Source organism: Hemiscyllium ocellatum, chromosome 3 (genome assembly GCF_020745735.1).
Source record: "Hemiscyllium ocellatum isolate sHemOce1 chromosome 3, sHemOce1.pat.X.cur, whole genome shotgun sequence".
NCBI lineage: Eukaryota > Metazoa > Chordata > Chondrichthyes > Orectolobiformes > Hemiscylliidae > Hemiscyllium > Hemiscyllium ocellatum.
Window position 1 is genome coordinate 97,646,517 of NC_083403.1, and position 23,936 is coordinate 97,670,452.

A 23,936-nucleotide genomic window follows, 5' to 3' on the forward strand; every position below is an offset into this window, starting at 1 on the left:
TGTATTATTTCATTATAATATATGATTTTACCATTTACGTAGATTGTGGTATTGATTTTTACTGATATTTTTGGTGGTTCACCCCCAACTCTGTTTTTCCCATAGGGCCTGTTATTTCTGTTGTGTGATTTTCAATAATACAAGGTTGCATGAGAACGCAACTACCATGCTATAGCAGAACACACTGTAATGACCTTTTTGGAGGTGATACAGAGAAGGTTATCTTTCCAGGTTATCATTCCAGAAACAGAGGGACGGTCTAACATGGAGAAGTCAAGTGGATTGGTCCTGCGCTTGTTAAAGTTTAAAAAAATTAAAGGCTATCTTACGAAAACAAGTAAGATCCTTAGGGGCTTGATGGTGTATGAGAAGTTATTTCCCCCTGTGGAAGATTTTAGGGCCACATGACCTAATATTACACTTCACCGGGGTAGAACACTGGAAATCAAGGCTATTTTTCCCAATATCATCAAAAAAGTTAAAGGTTTTGAAATATATGTAGAGTTCCACAATAATAACAGAAATTGCTGGAGATATATCAAGCCTCCAACATCTACTTTTTGGTTTAACTTAGAATTCTTCAATTTACCTGTTAATAGGTAGGTTGACAGAAAGCATGGACTAGGTTTCTGTACTTAACAAGGATTACAATTTATTTCAAGTAAACAGATTCTAAAAACAGATAAGTAGGCTTGGATATGTGAAGACAAATGTAGGCCCTTTACAGGATGTTGCCAGGTTTGGAAGCTATTAGCTATGAGGAGAGATTGGAGAAACTTGGTTTGTTTTCACGTGTACATTGAAGAAAAGGGGCAACCTAATAGAAGTTGACAAAATTATGAGAGGTATGGCTAGATTAGATTCATATGGAAACAAGCCTTTTGGCCCAACAAGTCCACATCAACCCTCTGAAAGTAACCCACCCAGACTCATTTCCCTCTGACTAATGCACCTCACACTATGGGGAATTTAGCATGGCCAATTCACCATGGCACATCTTTGGACTTGTGGGAGGAAACTGGAGCACCCAGAGGAAACCCACACAGACACAGGAAGAATGTGCAAACTCCACACAGACAGTCGGCCGAGGCTGGAATCAAACCCGGGTCCCTGGCGCTCTGAGGCTGCAGTACTAACCACTGAGCCATCATGCCACCCCTTTGTACAAGGGTCTGGAAGAGCTATCACTTAAAATTGGGCCATGAAAGGCTGCAGGGGTTTTTGGGTCACATACCTTAGCGTGGGTGTTGTTTGGGGTACAGGAGGCACCATTGATAAGACTTGGAAAGTTTTGGAGGGTCTTTGACGGGAAGGACTTACTGGTTTTATTCTAACTATGACAAAAGAGAAGGTAGAGTCTTTTAAATATTGCGCTTCCACCTACCCTTACCATGAGTCTAAATAACTTCCTTGTGGGTCAGCTGGCCTAACCAGATGATGCACTATAGTATCACCACCACCATCGCTCCCCCAAACAGCCCCATCCTTTTATATTAAAATGCCATCTTTTCTCCAGATTTGGGAATTTTCCCAACTCCCACTACTCACCTCAAGTGCAGAAAACAGGACCCAAGAGTTTTCCATCATCTAAATACATCTTCCCTCTGCTGCATTCATGAAATAATATTATGCATTTCAGCACTTAGCTTTTGTTCCATGATAAATGTGCAAACGGCTTGTGTTAATTCTCTGGTGTATAATTATTGTAAAGATACTTTCTCTTTTTATTAAGAGCAATAATTTACAGGATGGCAGATGCCATATATTGATACAAGCTGTTCTTTCTTTTTGCGTTCATTAGCATGAGGATGTTTTCAATAAGTGGGGATTAATTAGATTTTAATACAGCTGAAAGAAGTACTTAGGCTGCTAAAGTAATTGACAGGTAGAAACGAGGTAACAAATTCAAACTGCCTTAATCTCCAGCTTCAATTAATATTTGAGGCCCGATTCTTAACAATGTTATTTCGCTGAAAGAAAAATGTCTTGTTATGAGACACCAATTTTCTTGAGATTGTCATTGCAAAAGTTTCATTGAAGAATGGCTGACATTTATAAACTTCACTTTCAATCCTGAATCCCTCCCATCTGCTTCTGTCTTTTTTATTTTTGCTGGTCTTGCAAAACCATGAAGCCTCTCTGATTTCCCTCATCTACCTTTCCACCTCTTCTTCCATGTTAACTTCCAGTCTCATCTCTAAGACAAAATATCATAGCGATTTACTGGTCTAGCCAGAAGTCAGTTTGAAAGCTGATAGTGGTGGACCGGGTGGCTTATAAAGTCCAGTAGCTGTCCTTCCCACCCACCCACCCACAACCTGTGTGAAATGACAGGCACTTAATGGCCTCATGTTTTATAAAGGCAGGGCATGGCCCAGACCATGCAAGGGGACTGGCAGCTTTTGATGCATGGGATGTTGATGGGAATGAATGGGGAATTTGCTTTCAGAACCATTGGAGGCAAACTCCTGCAAGATCATAAAGTGCACCCTTTGCCACTGGTTTAGTCATTTTCCCCAATTTTCCTCAGCCTAGCATCTGAAGACCAACATTTGGACTTGACTCACCCAAACTCTGACCCAGACTTACCAGGGCTCCTTGGTGTGGTAGGATTGCCTGTGGTCCTAGTAGTAGGCACCACTCCTGATGCTTACTGGGGCACTACAGAACTGCTGTCAATCCAATCCACCCACAGGTACCCTAGAAAATCTGTCCCTCCTCAGAATGGGGAGGAAGCCTCACCTTAAAGCTAATATTAATGCTCCTGGCTGTGCCCCACCCATTCTTCCGCACACACGCATACATGAACACATATACACAACACTCACAGACTCACTCACTCACTTACACAGACTCACTTTAGTCATACAGATGGGTGGGGAGAGCAAGGGAATGCCATTCTCACGCAATAAAGCCCAATTCTGGAGACTTCAGCATATAATCTACTTCAACCTCATTAGTGCAGTACTGATAAGTTACTGCACTGTTGTAGGTGCCATCTTTCAGTCAAGATATTCATCCAGGTCCTCCCTGTCCTCGACAAAAGATCCCCTGGGATAACTTTGAAATAGGCCAGAAAAATTTAACCTAACCTTACAAGTAGGGTGGTAAGGACAAACCAGGGAACTATGGACAAGTGAGCCTGATGTCAGTGGTGGGCAAGTTGTTGGAGGGAATCCTGAGGGACAGGATGCATATGTATTTGGAAAGGAAATGACTCATTAGGGATAGTCAACATAGCTTTGTGCATGGGAAATCATGTCTCACAGAATTGTTTGCATTTTTTGAAGAAGTAACAAAGAAAATTGATGAGATTCTATCCTTTTCCATCACTATTTTAAATGTAATAGAATTATGGTCGCTGGCTCCAAAGTGCTCCCCCACTGATACCTCAGTCACCTGCCCTGCCTAGTAAATACATCCACATACTGAATCAGAAAAATTTCTTGTACACACTTAACAAATTCCTCTCCATCTAAACCCTTAACATTACAGCAACCCCAGTCTATGTTTGGAAAGTTAAAATCCCCTATCATAACCACCCTATTATTCTTACAGATAGCTGAGATCTCCTTACAAATTGGAGATGTAGTGGGCAGTGAAGAAGGTTACCTCAGATTATAACAGGATCTTGATCAGATGGGCTAATGGGCTGAGAAGTGGCAGATGGATTTCAATTCAGATGAATGCGAGGTGCTGCCTTTGGGAAAGCAAATCTTAGCAGGACTTATACACTTAATGGTAAGGTGTGAAGGAGTGTTGTTGAACAAGGAGACCTTGGAGTGCAGGTTCAAATCTCTTGAAAGTAGAATCACAGGTTGATAGGATAGTGAAGAAGGCTTTTGTTCTGCTTTCCTTTACCAGTCAGAGTATTGAGTATAGGAATTGGGAGGTCATGTTGCGGCTTTACAGAACATTGATTAGATCACTGTTGGAATACTGTGTGCAATTCTAGTCTCCTTCCTATTGGAAAGAATTTGTGAAACCTGAAAGCATTCAGAAAATTTTATAAGAATGTTGCCAGGGTTGGAGGATTTAGGGAGAGCTATAGGGAAAGACTGAACAGGCTGGGGCTGTTTTCCCTGGATTGTCGGAGGCTGAGGGGTGACCTTATAAAAGTTTGCAAAATTATGAGGGGCATGGATAGGATAAATAGGCAAAATTATTTCCCTGGGGTTGGGGAGTGCAGAATGAGAGGGCATAGGTTTAGGGTGAGAGGGGAAAGATACAAAAGAGACCTAAGGTGCAACTTTTCCACGCAGAGGGTGGTACGTGTGTGGAATGAGCTGCTGGAGGAAGTGGTGGAGGTTGGTACAATTGCAACATTTAAGAGGCATTTGGATGGGTGTATGAATAGAAAGAGTTTAGAAGGATATAGCCCAGGTACTGGCAGGTGGGACTAGATTGGGTTGAGATTTCTGATCGGCGTGAACGGGTTGGACTGAAGGGTCATTGCTGTACATCTCTATGACTCAATGACTATAAATTCTGTCCGACACTCGTGACAACAGGTGATCTAGTCATCATCACATTGCAATTTGTGGGAGTGTGATGTGCACAATTTGGTTACCACGTTTTCTACTTTACATCAGTAAATATGCTTCAAAAGCACATCACTGGCTGTAAAGTATTTTGAGGTGTGCTGAAATTAGAATAAACCCTATATAAATGCAAGGTTTTTTAGATGATTTCCAACAACAATCTCCTCTATATCTAGTATTCCATTGACCAGCTGTGTGTAGGATTGCCATTCCATCACTGCCTAACCAAATACAACAGTGTCCCATATCTTCACTAACTCTTCATCTATATGCTGCCTCTGTATAATATCAACAGTTAATACAAGGATTGGTTCCAGGTGAATGACTTTGTTACCTAGCTCTATCCCCCATGTCATCTTTGCTGTCAGACCATGGATGCTCCACAGCCTAGGCTTATCTGAATGGAGCTTTACAAGTCTAAATCTTTCCCTTCATCAAGTTGACAGCATTTATTGTCAACTTGGCTCTTCCACTGCTCAAACCCTTTCAGACACATCTGTTCAGCAAATCACTCTCCCCACCTGCAACCCACCTCCACCCCCTCAAACAATTCTGTTACTTCAATGCTGGTCTTACATCCTCCTCCAGTCTGACTCTTACAACACTCTGGCATCTCTGACCTACATTGTTCTTAGTCTTTATCATTTCTATCTTCACTGTCTGGTTGCAGAGTTTCCTCTCCCAACACCTAAAGTTAAACCCATAACTGTGACCTCTAATCCATGTATGACATTGAGCTGCCCTATCCCAGACACTGCCAACCGCCAGCTCTGCAAAATACTCTGGTATTTTGGTCTCTGCCTCCTCATCATCATTCGCATCTCCATTGTCATGGTGCAGAACCTTCCAACACCTTGTTTGAGTACCATCCAACTCTCCACCCATCTGCCTCACATGTAAGAGGCTTCCTAAAGTGTCTGATCTCTTCCCGACATTTAGTTTCAGTATTCCTATCCTATAGAAGCACCTGAGGAAGTCTCTTCCATTCAAGGCACAGCAAAAAAACAAAATCAGTTGCTCCCATGAATATAGCAATAGCTTTTAGAGTCATATAGTCATAAGGGCATATAGTACGGAAACAAACCCTTTGGTCCAACTTGTCCATGCTGACCAGATACCCTGAGTAAGTCCATGCCCAGTTGCCAGCATTTTATCTATATCCCCCCAAACCCTTCCTATTCATATACCTATTCAGATACCTTTTAAATGTTGTAATTGTACCAGTTTCCACCACTTTTTTTCTGGCAGCTTACTCCATACATGCACAACCCTCTGTATGAAAAAGTTACCCCATAGATCCCCTCTCACCTTAAAGCAATGTCTTCTAATTTGGATTTCCCCAACCCTGTGTATTTACTCTATCCATGCTTCTCATGATTTTATAAACCTTTATAATGTCACCCTGCACCCTCTGACTCTCCACGGAAAATAGCCTTGTCTATTCAGACTCTCCCTCTAGCTCAAACCCTCCAACTCTGGCAACATCCTTGTAAATATTTTCTGAATCCTTTCAAGTTTCATAACATCCTTCGGAGAGGAGGGAGATCAGAATTGAATGCAGCTTTCCAATAGTGGCCTAACCAATGCCCTGTACAGTTGCAACATGACCTTCCAATTCCTATACTCAATGCACTGGCCAATAAAGGCAAGCATACCAAATGCCTCCTTCAGTATCCCATCTACCTGTAACTCCACATTAAAGTAACTTTTAGATCAAAGCAGGTAGTACAGACTGAAACAGTGTATCACCAACGTGCACATGCAATCAGGCATTAAATTTGCTTTATTTCTCTGACTAAAAAAATACTTTTCAACTGACAGGAGGCGCTGTTCCCCTTTTAGTCTATCAACAGATCCTGCAGCCTGTGATTTGCCTGCCATAGCTACAGATCTGCTTTTTCCTCAACCCTCTTGTATCACCTGTCAAAAGGTATACCCAGTGTTGAGGTAAAGTTGAGGGCCATTATCTCAGATCCCAGGCGATCCACAAGTGAACGGCACAGTGGCCCAGCAATCAGCACTGCTGCCTCATAGTGCCAGGGAACCATATTCAATTCCAGGTGACTGTCTGTGTGGAATTTGTGCTTTCGCCCTGTATCTGTGTGAATTTCTGTCAAGTGCACTAGTTTCTATCCACAATTCCAAAAATGTGCAGGTAAGGTGAATTGACTATGCTAACTTGTCCCATGGTGTCCAAACATGTGCAGGTTAGGTGGAAAATCCAACATATATGCAGGATTATAGGTTGGGGCTGGTTCTGGGTGGGATGCTGATCAGGGCAGATGGTGCAGACTTATTGGGCTGAATGGCCTCTTTCTATACTATATAGATTCAACGATTCAAATCATGATGGGATTTCCCTACTCCCACCAATGGAGTTGACCTCAGTCCTGTTGGCTTTTGAAGGGAGTTTGACCTGCATTATTTAAATCAGACCCAGGTGTGAAAATAAGCCAGTCCTCAGGTTGTGGTTTTGGTAAACATTTCCATGTGGATTAGCCTCTCGCCTAACCTAACCTAAATAAAAACTATACCCTCACAGATCCCAGCCAAGATGAGATCAATGCCTTACATGTTCAAATATTTTAAGTGAAGATTTTCTCTTTATTTTGTAGTTGCACCGATCCAGTGGATGGATTTGAATGCCATTGTGAATCAGGAAGGATGAATTCCAAGTGTGACACTAATGTTAAAGTATAGTGCATTTAATATTTGCTTATGGAGAATCTTTGAACAGAGCTTGTGATATATAGAATAATGTACAACTATAGATTTCCACTTTGGGCACAATGAGAGCAAACTAGACTCAAGACTGCACAAATTTGGAAAATATTTTCACTGCCAATCCTTTGCATATTGCTAGATGCAAATTGCAGCAATGAAAAAGAAATTGGGCAATGTCTTAAACAGGCATTGCCCAATTTCTTTGCCCTTGCATCAATCCATCATCGTCAGCTCTCAGTTAATTTTAAATCACTGAAAATAGCTTTTCCAAAATGCACAGAATTATTTCTGAACCATATCAGCGTGGATTAGTCAGTTATTTCAGATTAAATTAAAGTAATGTTACATTTAGAAACTCTTGAAATATGCCGAATATTGTCTTTACTTGCAAAGAATCAACTTCAAATTCCATTTTTTTTTAATGACTACCATACAGTTTTATAATTAGTGAAAGCTTCACATTGCAGTCATTTAGTTTAGAGGTTGGAGCAGTATCTAACGCAGTGTTTTATCTATCAGTCACTTATAAACCAGATCGTCACTAAGTGTAAAAACGGCAAGGCCGTGTAGAGATACAGTGAACATCCAAGTGAATGTAAAGTGAGTAAGCGCTAAGAAAACAAGCAAGTCTGCTGAGATACACCCTGTGCCAAATCGTGAGCTGAAACCATCAGGCACCTGTTCAGACTTCTGTATCAGGAATTGTTCCTGTCATACTTCTTTCCGACATGAAGGGAAATGGGAAAATGCATATCAATAGGGTGAGATTATATACTATTGAGATGTCAATGCAAGCAAATAGACTCCTTCCCGCTCAATGGTGAGATTCCCATCTTTCTGTTCAAAACCTGGCAGCAGTATCAGTCTTTTTATTCTTAGTACTGAGAATCTCATTCCTGCTGATCTTGCCATATTTTCCTAATGCTCATGTTATTTACCAACGTCCATGTTATTCAGATTCTTGGTAGATATTGCCTATTAATTCTCTTTCAGGTGCTGCTACATTTTTGCAGCACTTTGTGTTTTTATTTTTAAGTAGATCATAGGCAGATAGTTAAGTTCCAACAATGTTGCCTCAAGCCAAAACAGGAAGAATCCCTTCTGCAAATGCGTTATTTTCTCTCACTATCATATAGAATCCTCTTATATAAAATGCTGACATTCTTGGTCAGTTATGTGATGCAGGTCTGTGTCCTTTGGAAACCACATGGCGATCATAGATTTTATTTCACAGAGGATAATTATGGCAGGATAAGATCTCATCAATCTAATTCCAAAAGTTAAAGGGCAATATATAATACACCATGAAATTTGATTTCCTTATTCTTATGTCTTCCCACATAAGCAGCGAAAAATGATCCAGTGAGTTGATTTGATTTGGCTTTGAGTCAGACTGCTATGGGTTCAGTCTTGCCCCCCCAGAGACCTAATCACACAATTGAAGCTCACACTTTAGTATAACATTGAGAGAATATTGCACTGTTGGAGGTGTCAGCTTCCATGACATACTTCAAGCCAAGCTTCCATCTGCCTTCTACTAAAGGCATGCAAAAAAGGTGCCATGACTCTGTCCTGACTAACATTTATCCATCAACATTTTGACTTGTGAAATCAGATGATTTATTTCTTTGCCATTTACTGACTACCATATTACCTATCTTACACTGGTAACCACACTTCGGAAACTGCTACATTTGTTGTCACCCACCTTAGGAGATACTGTGAAAGTTGTGACAGGGCGGCACGGTGGCTCATTGGTTAGCACTGTTGCCTCACAGCACCAGGGACCCAGGTTTGATTTCAGTCTCGGGCAACTGTCTGTGTGGAGTTTGCACATTGTCCCCGTGCCTACGTGGGTTTCCTCCGGGTACTCCAGTTTCCTCCCACAATCTAAAGGTGTGCACATCAGGTGAATTGGCCATGCTAAATTGTCCGTAGTGTTAGGTGCATTAGGCAGGGATAAATATAGGCTCAGGGTGGGTTACTCTTCAGAAGGTCGATGAGGACTTGTCGGGCCGAAGGGCATGTTTCCATGCTGTGGGGAATCTGATCATAAATATGTAAATCCTTTGCAAGGAACACATTGTTCAACTGATTAGAATGGAAACTGTGACAGTGGGTAAAATGAATTGTAAATTCTTCATCTTTCAGGACTAATTTCATCCATGGACTTTCCACAGCTTAATTTGATTGTTTTTAATTGAAATTTGAAGATAAACTTTAATTACTACCTATATGTAATCTTTCAGACATAAACAGACAATTCTGCCCAAAGATTCCATACTCCTATGCATTAATAACTCTCAGAAGTCTCCTTGCAACCATTCCCAATCTACCGTCATATTCATCTCTTTTTTTCTCTCATGTGTACATCAAACCTCCCCTAAGATTATTCTATTCACATCATTCAGTTTATGAGAAGTGACCTGTACATTTTACTGCTCTATGTGTCAAGACTTCAACTGCTGAGGAATAAGAATTAAGTTCTTAGTTAAAGTAATCCAAAGACAGACTGCTTACACTTTTATAGAGACAATCATGAAATTTGATTCCCAAAGCAGCAATGCTAAAATTCCAGAGCAGCATTTAATAAAACTGGAACTTGACTTGATCTTACACAGTAAAACATTGTCCTAATAAGCCTCCACATTTTTCTACAACAGCATATCCTCTGAGTCACCCTTCAGCTTTTCATAATCTTGGCTGGAGATAATACTACCGTAGCTTTGACAAAAAGGTTAAAGAACAAAATAGATGATCTGTCGTGAAACTTTGTTAAATATCCAGTAAATCTTCAGCAGCATCTAATGTGCAATTAAACACAAAGAGGAGAGCTCTAGCTCTATTCGCTAATTGTGTGGCGCATCAGGCAAAGATGTTGGTGGTTGCAAGTAAATAAAAACTCCAACAATTTACAAATGCAGAGGCTTGTTTACTGCCTGCTGTGCAAATCATTAAGGACCTCTTACTTAAATCCTCACTATTATTTCCAAATTAATTGCATTTCACAGAAATTGTAATGGAAATTCAACAAAAATGAAACTGAGTTGTCGGCCAAGGTTAGGAATAATCTTCTATTTTGACCCAGCCTCCTTACGTCCAAGCCCACAGATATTCGTTAATCAGCAGTTTTCACTCTGCTGGATTTAAGCACAACTGTTTGTATTCATAGTGGATGGAATCTTATGGAAGCCTGTACATTGTGAGCTGTGGTGATATTTGTGGCTGAAACTCTGAAGAAGTCCTGTGAGGCCTATTCTGATGTCAGGAGCAACTCACTGCCTCTGAGGCCAGTTTCTCATTAGGCAGCAGTGAGTTGCCAATTAAGGGGAATATTGCTTGTTAAGTCCCTTATTACTATCTCAATAATATGCAGCTTCCTATCTTACCAAATGTGATAAATAAACAACGCATCAAGAATTCTAGACACTGAAATCAGAGTGGGTACTTGATGACTTCAACTCACTGCATGCTGCAAAGAACCCCACAATGCATCTCACCAAAAACCTCAGGGCATGATCCATGGGCACCAGCTGCAGTACCCTCAGCTATGGGCGTTGGTGTCTGAGATTTACTGACTTCTCATGATCATTCTGGCGCCTCCACTCTCCATATCCAGGATGGTTAAGAATCAGGGTGAGTTGCCAATGAGCATTGAAAGGCTGCTGTTATGATGCTTCATATGCAGAGGTAGACACCTACCTCACAAATGGGACCAAGCTGCAATTCAAGGCTACTTGCATTCTCTCTTGGTGCTCACTACTTAGTTCCTTCCAGATGAGGTGACTCTGCCCATGTGGGGTTATATACCATCATCTCACCCCTTGAGGCCAGGCTGCTCCTGACCATGAGCAAATGCTCTTATGCATTATGCCATCTCCAAACATGCTTTACTTAATCCCCCCATTACGAATACAGAGGATTCTTCACAATTTTCATACATCCCCCCCCCCCCCCAAGTACCAGCCTGCAGCCCCAATCCCTATGAATAGTTTTCTGAGACACCTTTCTGCAGCAGCAGCTGCCACATGCCACCACCCTCCCCCCATTCCCCTTACTTTCCCTGGACGAACCCAGTAAACTGACCATGACCCATCCCTTGAGCAACCTAGCTGGATAGCCTCTGATGAGAACACAGTCAGTCTTCAGGAAGGGTCAGTGTATATCCCACACTTAGCAGTCACCTCTTAATTAGGGGCTGGAGAGGAAATGTGGACCAGTGCAGGTACGTGAAAAAGGAGGATAGACACCTTGGAGGTTCGAAGCCTATGGGGTTTACAAGGAAGGGTATTAGGGAAGGGATTTGGATGTTTGGAGCCTCACTGACATTTAGAGTTGAAGGCTGGAGGCCACTGACTGAAGAACATTCACTGTTGCCTTCGATTATGCTGCAAATCAAAATTACAAAACGGGGAAGAAAATAGCTGCGTCTCACCAATGTGTGGTTTTTCTGAAGTCAGTCACATTACACACAGGACCATACATTCTACAGTACATGGACCGGTAGGGCCCCTAATCTCTCATTATCTGATTGCATTGGTTCACTGTGTGCCCCCCATAGCTGGCCAGGTCATTCATACCATCACTTTGGACATGGATATTTTACCCATTAGGGACAATGGAGTATCTGCCTTCTTCATCCTCTCAACATAACAGTTTCTATATTGTACCTCCTTTGTGGCCATGAAGCTAAGCATTATGTTGGTATAGTTACAGTTGGGGCTACACAGAGACACAAACAAATAGATATAGTGCAAAATCAATCAAATATATTCAAACATGATAGTTTATATACCGCACAATGTCACTCACATCTTTCCTTTAGATCACACCTTTGTGTTTTTCCAGGTTTCACAACTGGGTACAGTGACCCTGCTCACTATTGGAGATTGTTGGTCCTGAAGGTTTTGTTGGGTGACTCCAGGGGCATTTGTGTCCAGATAGCACTGAAATGTTGAAGCTCTCCTTGCCAAGCCACCTTAGCCTAACTTCCACTGATCGGAGGGAGGTCAGGCATTATGGAAGTGACGGGTCCGGTTGCTTCTGTGGTGTCCTGAGTGGAGACTTCTGAGGTGCCTGTGTGTCTTTCCTTCTCCTGCTGGGTGCCTTAGAAGATAGACAAAATGAATCAGGCAGCACGCTGTGAATAGGGATCTGCTGCTATCAATAGTCACAGCTGATTCTGGTGAGCACCACTCAAGCTGAAAGGATGGGATGGTTTGATACTTCTGTTAGAGGGAGGGTAAACATTTTGATTTGATTTATTATTGTCACATATGCAGAGGTGCATTGTAAAGTTTTGATTTGCATACAATACATGCAGGTCATACCTTACAAAGTGCATAAGGGTAACAGAATGGAGCAAGGAATACAATGTCATAGATGCAGAGAAGGTGCACAAAGAGGAAGATCAACATTAAATTTGAAATTTGAGAGGTCCATTGAGAAATCTAGTAACCGTAGGGAAGAAGTCATTCTTGAATCTGGTGGTACGTGTGTTTAAGCATTTGTTAGTTCAGCCCGATAGAAGAGGTTGGAAGAGATTATAACTGGATTGGGAGGAGTGTTTGATGGCGTTGGCGGCCTTTCCTGAGGCAGCAGGAAGTATAGATGTGGTCAATGGATGGAAGGTTGGCTTGCAAGATGGGATTTGACTTCTCACTTTTTCTTCAAGAAGGAAATTGAAATGCCTTTTGAAGGCAGCACAGTGGCTCAGTGGTTAGCACTGCTGCCTCACAGCGCCAGGGGACCCAGGTTTGATTCAAGCCTCGGACAACTGGCTGTGTGGAGTTTGCATGTTCTCCCCATGTCTGTGTGGGTTTGCTCCAGTTTCCTCCCACAATCCAAAGATGTGCAGGTTAGGTGCCATTCTAAATTGCCCATAGTGTTCTGGAATGTGTAGGTTAGGTGCACTAACCAGCGTTAAATGTAGTGGAATGGGTTTGGGTGAGATACTCTCCGGAGGGTCAGTGTTGACTTGTTGGGTTGAAGGGCCTGTTTACACACTGTAGGGATTATAAGATTTACCATCAGTATACAAGGACTGTGCCCTCAACTAGGGCCAGTGCTTCTAATATTAATAGGTCGGTATACTTCAAAAACCAAGTGAGTCTTTCCTCATTCATTCTCGAGGATGTCAGCATCACTGGCAAGGCCAATATTAATTAATGAAGTTGGAAGCGGTGGATGGGAGATCCCTAACGTGATGAGTTTATAGATGGTCTGGGAGATGATGTGGTGGGTCATGGTCAATGGTACAGTAGGAGGCAGTGTCCGCGAGCTGGCGTTTAGCCTCAGCAATACAAAGATTGGTGCGCCAAACCACTACCGTGCCTCCCTTGTCTGCCGGTTTGACAGTAAGGTTTGGGTTGGAGCGGCAGGAGTGGAGGCCTGCACGTTGCGAGGATGAGAGATTGGAGTGGACAGGTTGAGACGGTGGCAGTTAGCTATGAAGAGATCGACCATCCATAGCCTCATCACCTCAGGGGATCACCCATCCACCACTTCCAACCTCACAGTCCCACAACCCCACACCGCCCGTTTCTACCTCCTGCCCAAAATCCACAAACCTGACTGCCCCGGCCAACCCATTGTCTCAGCCTGCTCCTGCCCCACCGAACTCATCTTCGCATACCTCAACACGGTCCTGTTCCCCTTAGTCCAAGACCTCCCCACCTACATTCGGGACACCACTCATGCCCTCCACCTCCTCCATGATTTTCGCTTCCCCAGTCCCCAACACCTTATCTTCACCATGGGCATCCAATCCCTATACATCTCCATCCCCCATCACGAAGGCCTCAAAGCCCTCTGATTTTTCCTTTCCAGACGTACCAACCAGTACCCTTCCACTGACACCCTCCTCGACTGATTGAACGGGTCCTCACTCTGAACAACTTCTCTTTTCAATCCTCCCACTTCCTCCAAACCAAAGGAGTAGCCATGGGTACCCACATGGGCCCCAGCTATGCCTGCCTCTTCGTTGGATATGTGGAACAGTCCATCATCCACAGATACACTGGCACCACCCCCCACCTTTTCCTCTGCTACATCGATGACTGTATCGGCGCTACCTCATGCTCCCACAAAGAGGTTGAACAGTTCATCCACTTTACTAAAACCTTCCACCCCGACCTCAAATTTACGTGGACTATTTCAGACTCCTCCCTCCCCTTCCTAGACCTCTCCATTTCTATCTTGGGCGACCGATTCAACACGGACATTTACTATAAACCGACCAACTTCCACAGCTACCTAGATTACACCTCCTCCCACCCTGCCCCTTGTAAAAACGTCATCCCATATTCCCAATTCCTTCACCTCCGCCGCATCTGTCCCCAGGAGGACCAATTCCAATACCGAACAACCCGGATGGCCTCCTTCTTCAAAGACTGCAATTTTCCCTCAGACGTGGTTGACAATGCTCTCCACCGCATCTCCTCCACTTCCCGCTCCTCTGCCCTTGAACCCTGCCCTTGAACTCCACCCCTCCAATCGCCACCAGGGCAGAGCCCCAAAGGTCCTCACCTCCCACCCCACCAACCTCCAGATACATCGTATCATTCTTCATCATTTCCACCACCTCCAAACAGACCCCACCATCAAGGATATATTTCCCTCCCCTCCCCTATCAGCCTTCCGAAAAGACCACTCCCTCCGTGACTCCCTTGTCAGGTCCACACCCCCCACCAACACAATCTCCACTCCCGGTACCTTCCCCTGCAACCGCAAGAAATGCAAAACTTGCACCCACACCTCTCCCCTCACTTCTCTCCAAGGCCACAAGGGATCCTTCCATATCTGTCACAAATTCACCTGCACCTCCACACACATCATTTATTGATCCGCTGCACCCGATGTGGCCTCCTCTACGTTGGGGAGACAGGCCACCTACTTGTGGAATGTTTCAGAGAATACCTCTGGGACACCCGCACCAACCAACCTAACGACCCTATGGCTGAACACTTTAACTCCCCCTCCCACTCCACCAAGGACATGCAGGTCCTTGGCCTCCTCCATCGCTAGACCATGGCAACATGAAGCCTGGAGGAAGAGCACCTCATCTTCTGAACCCTCCAACCACAAGGAATGAACTCAGATTTCTCCAGTTTCCTCATTTCCCCTCCCCCCACCTTGTCTCAGTCGAATCCCTCGAACTCAGCACCGCCTTCCTAACCTGCAATCTTCTTCGTGACCTCTCCGCCCCCACCCCCACTCCAGCCTATCACCCTCACCTTGACCTCCTTCCACCTATCACATTTCCAACGCCCCTCCCCCAAGCCCCTCCTCCCTACCTTTTATCTTAGCCTGCTTGGCACACCTTCCTCATTCCTGAAGAAGAGCTTATGCCCGAAACGTCGATTCTCCTGCTCCTTGGATGCTGCCTGACCTGCGCTTTTCCAGCAACACATTTTTCAGCTCTGATCTCCAGCATCTGCAGTTCTCACTTTCTCCTTTTAAATACAACAGATCAAGATTATATTCAGCAGCCAGAATAAATTTTCTCTTTGTCTCCAAACTGAGAACAATTTCAAGAAGACTTTGATGACAGTTATTAAGCTGTGAATCATTAGGATATCTATGGGTGGGCTAATTCCCAAAACTACTAAAAACTCTTTAGTGAGATCCATCAGATGTCAAGGAAGCTCCCTAATTTTGCAATTTAAATCTAAAGAATGTTAATGGTTTCCTTCAACGCTAACCCCAATAATTTGCAGTGAAACAGTCCAATGCACCAGTCAGAAAGTCTAAATGTATGTAGTGGGAAAGCTATGGAATGAGCAACATTATTTCTGATAAAACCTGACCATTGTGGTGCACGATTTGTACCATTGCAAAGAGCTGTTGATTTCACAAGTTATGTAGTGTAATTCAGATATGAATGTTCCCAAAGTGCAAGAGATGTGAGTCCATTCCCAGAAAGCACTCTGGCCTCTACTTTGGACTTCATACCTACTATAACTACAATTACTCCAAGCTGTTGTTCCTGACCGTGCCAGTCTAGCCCATTGTAGTGTCCCGAGACGGGTCAGAATCTTCTTCTCCTTGAGTTGATGAACTTGGAAAGCAGGAAAGACACTTATTTAAAGAGAATGGTGATGAATATAAATGCCTTGTCTCCACTGGAATTCAGTCAGTGTGGGCTTTTGAGAAGATCTTCCCACCCTGCCACAAACTAATGCCTTTAATTTGTCAAGCACAGACCATTTAGGGGTCTCAAGAGATTACTGTAGGTACAAATGAGCCTGTTATTGTGCATGACCAAGTAAACAGCTTGTCATCCCATTTTTGGATTTTAGGGTCTTATAGTGCTGATCAGTAACTGAGCCAGGGACTGGACACAGACTAGAGAGTGGCTGCTGAGAGACACCAATTTGTCTCCTCTCTGTGTCCCAGCCCAGATTGCTCCCCCTCTACTCACCCACCATACCTCCTTTTAGAATTACTTACTTTATTCCTGGATCCTCCATGATACAATTCTCATTCAGAAGCAGCCACAGCCTCCTTCATGGTGCTGCTGAGTAGAAGAACTGCTGGCTTGTGACTGACAGCTCCCACTTTGCCAGATTTCAGCTCTAGTGGTTGTGGTTCTGTTCTCCAAGCTGGGAGTTTGTGTTGCAAACGTTTCGTTCCCTTTCTAGGTACCAGAAGCGGCAGAGACAAGCCACTATAAATGCTGGAGGAAACACCACAGAAGCGCTTCACAGGAGGCTCCCAAGCACTGAGGATGTCACCTAGAAAGGGGATGAAACATTTGCAACACAAACTCCCAGCTCGGCAAACAGAACCTCAACAACGAGCACCCGAGCTACAAATCTGCTCCCAAACTTTGTTCAGCTCTAGTGTCTTAGGTCAAAGGGAAGGTTGGTTAATGGCCTTGTCGCTGCTGTTTGGCTTGTGAATCAGTGGGCCGTCAATAAAATGCCACATAACAGGGAGCACAGTGGCTCAGTGGTTAGCACAGTGGCTCAGTAGTTAGCACAGCTGAATCACAGCTCCAGGGACCCAAGTTTGGTTCCAGCCTTGGGCAGCTGTCAGGATGGAGTTTGCACATTCACCCCGTGACTGCATGGGTTTCCTCCAGGTGTTCTGGTTTCCTCCCACAGTCCAAAGATGTGCAAGTATCCAGAGATGTGCAGGCTAGGTGGGTTAGCCATGTAAAATGCAGGATTACGGGAATAAGATACGGGCGTGGGATACTCCTCCGACGTTCAGTGCAAACTCGATGAGTTGAACAGCCTACTTTCACACTGTAGGAATTCTATGAGAACAGAATTTTCAGCAGTGCTAAAACACATCTAGTAAAAAGGATTTAGTAGCAGAATTAGCTGTCTGACCAGGAACAGAGTTATGGTTGTAGTAGCGAGCAGTAGTTTCTCAGGCTACAGGAAAGTAAACAATGAGGTTCCTCAGGCATTTGTACAAGATTTTCTGCTTTTCTAGCTATACATTAGTGGCTTAGACTTGGATACAGTTCCAATATTTACAGATAACACAAACCTTGGAAATATTGTTGACAGTGGAGGAAACAGTGTTGAACTGGTGATAAAAGTGGACATGGATTTCTGATGGAATGGGGAGACACATGGCTGCTTTAATTGTAATACATTAAAATATGAAGTGATTAAGTTTGGTAGAAATTGTGAAAAAGGCAATATAAAATAAGAGGTACAATTTTCAAAGTGGATATAGTCAGAGCAGAGGGATTTGGAATATTTGTGGGCGGCACGGTGGCACAGTGGTTAGCACTGCTGCCTCACAGCGCCTGAGACCCGGGTTCAATTCCCGACTCAGGCGACTGTGTGGAGTTTGCATGTTCTCCCCGTGTCTGCGTGGGTTTCCTCCGGGTGCTCTGGTTTCCTCCCAAAGTCCAAAGATGTGTGGGTCAAGTGAATTGACCATGCTAAATTGCCCGTAGTGTTAGGTAGGGGTAAATGTAGGGGTACGGGTGGGTTGCGCTTCGGCGGGTCGGTGTGGACTTGTTGGGCCGAAGAGCCTGTTTCCACACTGTAAGTCTAATCTAAGTCTAATCTAATGTACAAAAATCACTGAAAATTGGCATGAACGTTTATAAAAGCGGTTAATTTGATATACAGGATCCTGAGCTTTATAGTTAGAGGTATAGAATACAAAAGCAATAAGGTTATAAGAAAGCTTTAAAAATGCATCTTCAGCTACAGTTGGGGTATTGAGTCTAATTCTGGGCACCATGTATTAGGAAGGATATGAAGGCATTCAAGAGGGTACAGAAAATATTTCAAAAATGCTTCAGTAATATAATTAGTGAAGCTGAGGGTGTTCTCCTTAAGCAAGAGAAAGTAGAGAGAAGATTTTAAAGAAGTGTTTAAAATCATGAATTGCCCAGACAATGAAAAGGGAGAAACTGTTCCCAGTATGATGAAGATCCAAGAACAGCTGACTCTGAGTTAAAGTCATCCGAAAAAGAAATAAAATGGTAACCGTGAGGAAAAATGTTTTAACGCTTCATAAGGTTGGAAATGTACTGCCTGAGAGTGTTGCTTTATTATTTCCCTTGTGGGTATCACTGGTAAGGTCAGTAATTGTTACCCTCCCGAATTGCCTTTGAATTGAGGGGCTTGCTAATCATTTCAGGGGGTGATTGATGGTCAACACATTGTCATGCACAAATTTACTAACCCATCCTTCCACACCCACATCCAGATCATTTATAAAAATGACAAACAGCAGTGGCCCCAAATCAGATCCTTGCTACACACCACCAGTAAGAACTCAACCACCATCAACCACCATTCTCTGTCTTCTTTCAACTAGCCAATTTCTGATCCAAACCGCTAAATCACCTTCAATCCCGAAACTCTGCATTTTGTGCAATAGCCTACCGTGTGGAACCTTATCAAATACCTTACTGTAATCCATGTAGAGCACATCAAATGCTTGACCTTCATCCACTTGTTTTGTCACCTTCTCAAAGAACTCAATAAGGTTAGAGAGGCATGCCATATCCTTCACAAAACTGTGTTGACTATCCCTAATCAAATTATTTCTTTCCAGATGATTATTACTCCCGTCTCTTAAACATCTTCCAACACCTTACAATTGAAGTAAGGGTTACTGGCCTATAAGTACTAGGGTTGTCCCGACTCCCCTCCTTAAACAAGGGAACACCATTTGCTGTCTTCCAGTCTTCTGGTACTACTCTGTTGATAATGATGACATAAAGATCAAAGCCAAAGATGCTGCAATCTCCTCCCTGGCTTCTCAGAGAATCCAAGGATAAATCCCATCTGGCCCAGGGGTCTTATCTATTTTCAGATCTTCCAAAATTGCTAAAACCTCATCTTTGTCAAACTCAATTCCATCTAATATTGTAGCCTGTATCTCTATATTCTCACTAACATTGCCCTTTTACAATGTGAATACTGATGAAAAGTATTCATTAACTGCTTCCTCTATGTCTTCAGATTCCACACACAACTTCCCAATACTATCTTTGGCCCTAATCTTACTCTCGTCATTCTTTTATTCCTGATATACCAATAGAAGGCCACGGGTTTCCTTGATCCTACCCTCTCTTTAGATCTTTTCTGGCTAACTTATAACTCTCAAGCTCCCTAACTGAGCCTTCACGCTTCATCTTCACATAAGCCTTCTTCTTCCTCTTGACAAGACCTTCAACTTCTTTAGTAAACCATGGTTTCTGCTCTTGACAACTTACCTCCCTGACTGATAGGTATATACTTATCAAGGACCTGCAGTAGCTGTTCCTTGAATAAGCTCCACATTTCAGGAGTGTCCATTCCCTGCAGTTTGCTTCCCCATCCTACACATCTTAAATCATGCCTAATTGCATCATAATCGCCTTTCCCCCAGTTAGACCTCTTTCCCTCTAACCTGTCCATGCTGACCAGATATCCCAACAAAATCTAGTCCCACGTCCCAGCACCTGGCCCATATCCCTCCAAACCCTTCCTATTCATAAACCCATCCAAATGCCTCTTAAATGTTGCAATTGTACCAGCCTCCACCACTTCGCCTGGCAGCTCATTCCAAACACGTACCACCCTCTGCGTGAAAAAGTTGCCTGAGGTATATACCTATCCCTGCCCATTGCTACTGTAAATATAACCAAATAGTAGTCACTATTGCCAAAGTGCTCACCTACCTCCAAATCTAACACCTGGCCGGGTTCATTCCCCAGTACCAAATTCGAATGGCATCACCCATTGTTGGCCTGTCTACATACTGTGTCAGAAAACCCTGCTGCACACATTGAACAAAAACTGACCCATCTAAACCTTCTTGAACTATAGTATTCCCAGTCAATATTGGGGAAGTTAAGATCCCCCCATAACAAACTACCCTGTTACTCTTGCTCCTATCGAGAACCATCTTTGCCATTCTTTCCTCTACATCCCTGGAACAATTCGAACAAATCCATTGTTAGAAGTTTCTAGAATTATGACCAATTTGTAGGTCATGTAATTTCTGACCGCCATTTTTAAAAGTTCAGCGAAGTCATCACTTTAAAAACTTTTTTTTAACAATTTGCAATTAAGTTCCTGTGAGCATGATAAAAAATGTTATGACCTTCGAACACTGTGGTGCTGGGTTTATCAAATTATAAGTGGGATAGGCATGGAGGAATTTTAAAGTTATATTTGTTGTGGGAAAAGATCTTTAAATCCAGAAGGGTGCAGAGGAGATTTACTAGGATATTTCCTCTTATGGAGGGAAGGTCTTATGAGGAATGGTTGAGGGACTTGAGGCTGTTTTCGTTAGAGAGAAGAAGGTTAATAAGTGATTTAATAGCGACATACAAGATGATCAGAGGGTTAGATAGGGTGGACAGGGAGAGCCTTTTTCCTCAGATGATGATGGTGAGTATGAGGGGAGATAGCTTTAAAGTCAGGGGTGGTAGATAAAGGACAGATGTCAGAGGTAGTTTCTTTACCCAGAGAGTAGTAAGGGCAACAGTAGTAGACTCATCAACTTTAAGGGCATTTAAATGGTCATTGGATAAATAAAGAGAAGATGATGGAATACTGTAGGTGAGATGAGCTTCAGTTTGGTTTCACAGGTGTGCACAACATCGAGGGCCAAAGGGCTTGTACTGTGCTGTAATGTTTTATATTCTAACTAATTAAAACTTTAAACTAATTAAAACTTCATGTCTGGCACAGAACACAGAAATGTGTTCTTATTTCTGGCACACTGGAATATCCTCCCCAGGCTGATTTAATTGGTTATCACAGTGATCCAGAAAGAGATTCTGAAATTGTTTTGAAGCTACCAGATCTTTGTGTGTGCCCTGGGCCCAATCTTGTAGCAATGTCACCAGAATTTCAATATCGTATAGTTAGAACATTAGTTATGTTCTAACTAATTTTAAAGAATTAAAACGTCATGTCTGATGATTTATAGTCATAGAGTCATAGAGATGTACAGCATGGAAACAGACCCTTCGGTCTAACCTGTCCATGCTGACCATATATCCCAATGAAATCTAGTCCCACCTGCCAGCACCTGGCCCATATCCCTCCAAACCCTTCCTATTCATATACCCATCCAAATGCCTCTTAAATGTTGCAATTGTACCAGCCTCCACCACTTCGCCTGGCAGCTCATTCCAAACACGTATCACCCTCTGCGTGAAAAAGTTGCCCTTTAGGTCTCTTTTATATCTTTCCCCTCTCACCCTAAATCTATATCCTCCAGTTCTGGACTCCCCGACCCCAGTGAAAAGACTTTGCCTATTTATCCTATCCATGCACCTCATAATTTTGTAAACCTCTATAAGGTCACCCCTCAGCCTCCAACACCCCAGCCTCTCCCTATAGCTCAAATCCTCCAACCTGGCAACATCCTTGTAAATCTTTTGTGAACCCTTTCAAATTTCACAACATCTTTCCAATAGGAAGGAGACCAGAAACAATGAACCTGCACTCCAAGGTCTCTTTGTTCAGCAACACTACCTAGAACCTTACCATTAAGTATATAAGTCCTGCTAAGATTTGCTATCCCAAAATGCAGCACCTTGCATATATCTGAATTAAACTCCATTTGCCACTTCTCAGCCCATTGGCCTATCTGGTCCAGATCCTGTTGTAATCTGAGGTAACCCTCTTTGCTGTCCACTACACCACCAATTTTGGTGTCATCTGCAAACTTACTAACTGCACCCTTATGCCATTTATATCATTTATATAAATGACAAAAAGTAGAGGATCCAGCACCGATCCTTGTGCCACTCCACTGGTCACAGGCCTCCAGTCTGAAAAACAACCTTCTACCATTACCCTCTGTTTTCTACCTTTGAGCCAGTTCTGTATCCAAATGGCTAGTTCTCCCTGCATTCAATGAGACCTAACGTTGCTAATCAGTCTCCCATGGGAAACCTTATCAAATGCCTTACTGAAGTCCATATAGATCACATCTACTGCTCTGCCCTCATCAATCCTCTTTGTTACTTCTTCAAAAAACTCAATTAAGTTTGTGAGACATGATTTCCCACGCACAAAACCATGTTGATGATCCCTAATCAGTCCTTGCCTTTCCAAATACATGTACATCCTCTCCCTCAGAATTCCCTCCAACAACTTGCCCATCACTGAGGTCAGCCTCACCGGTCTATAGTTCCCTGGCTTGTCTTTACTGCCCTTTTTAGACAGTGGCACCACGTTTACCAACCTCCAGTCTTCTGCCACCTCACCTGTGGCCTTCGATGATACAAATATCACAGCAAAAGGTCCAGCAATCACTTCTCTAGCTTCCCACAGATTTCTCGGGTGCACCTGATCAGGTCCTGGGGATTTATCCACCTTTACCAGTTTCAAGACATCCAGCACTTCCTCCTGTGTAATCTGGACATTTTACAAGATGTCACCATCTATTTCCCTACAGTTTATATTTTCCATATCATTTTCCACAGTAAATACTGATGCAAAATATTCATTTAGTATCTCTCCCATTATCTGCGACTCCACACAAAGGCTGCCTTGCTGATTTTTGAGGGGCCTATTCTCTCCCTAGTTACCCTTTTGTCCTTAATATATTTGTAAAATTCCTTTGCATTCTCCTTAATTCTATTTGCCAAAGTAATCTCGTGTCTCCTTTTTGCACTCCTGATTTCCCTCCTAAGTATACTCCTACTTCCTTTATACTCTTCTAAGGATTCACTCGATCTTTCCGGTCTATACCTGCACATGCTTCCTTCTTTTTCTTAACCAAACCCTCAATTTCTTTAGTCATCCAGCATTCCCTATACCTACCAGCCTTCCCTTTCACCCTGACAGGAATATACTTTCTCTGGATTCTTGTTATCTCATTTCTGAAGGCTTTCCATTTTCCAGCTGTCCCTTTACCTGCGAACATCTGCCTCCAATCAGCTTTTGAAAGTTCTTGCTTAATACCGTCAAAATCGGCCTTTCTCCAATTTAGAACTTCAACTTTTAGATCTGGTCTATTCTTTTCCATCACTATTTTAAAGCAAGTAGAATTATGGTCACTGGCCCCAAAGTGTTACCCCACTGACACCTCAGTCACCTGCCCTGCCTTATTTCCCAAGAGTAGGTCAAGTTTTGCACCTTCTCTAGTAGGTACATCCACATATTGAATCAGAAAATTGTCTCATACGCACTTAAGAAATTCCTCTCCATTTAAACCTTTAACACTAAGGCAGTCCAAGTCTAC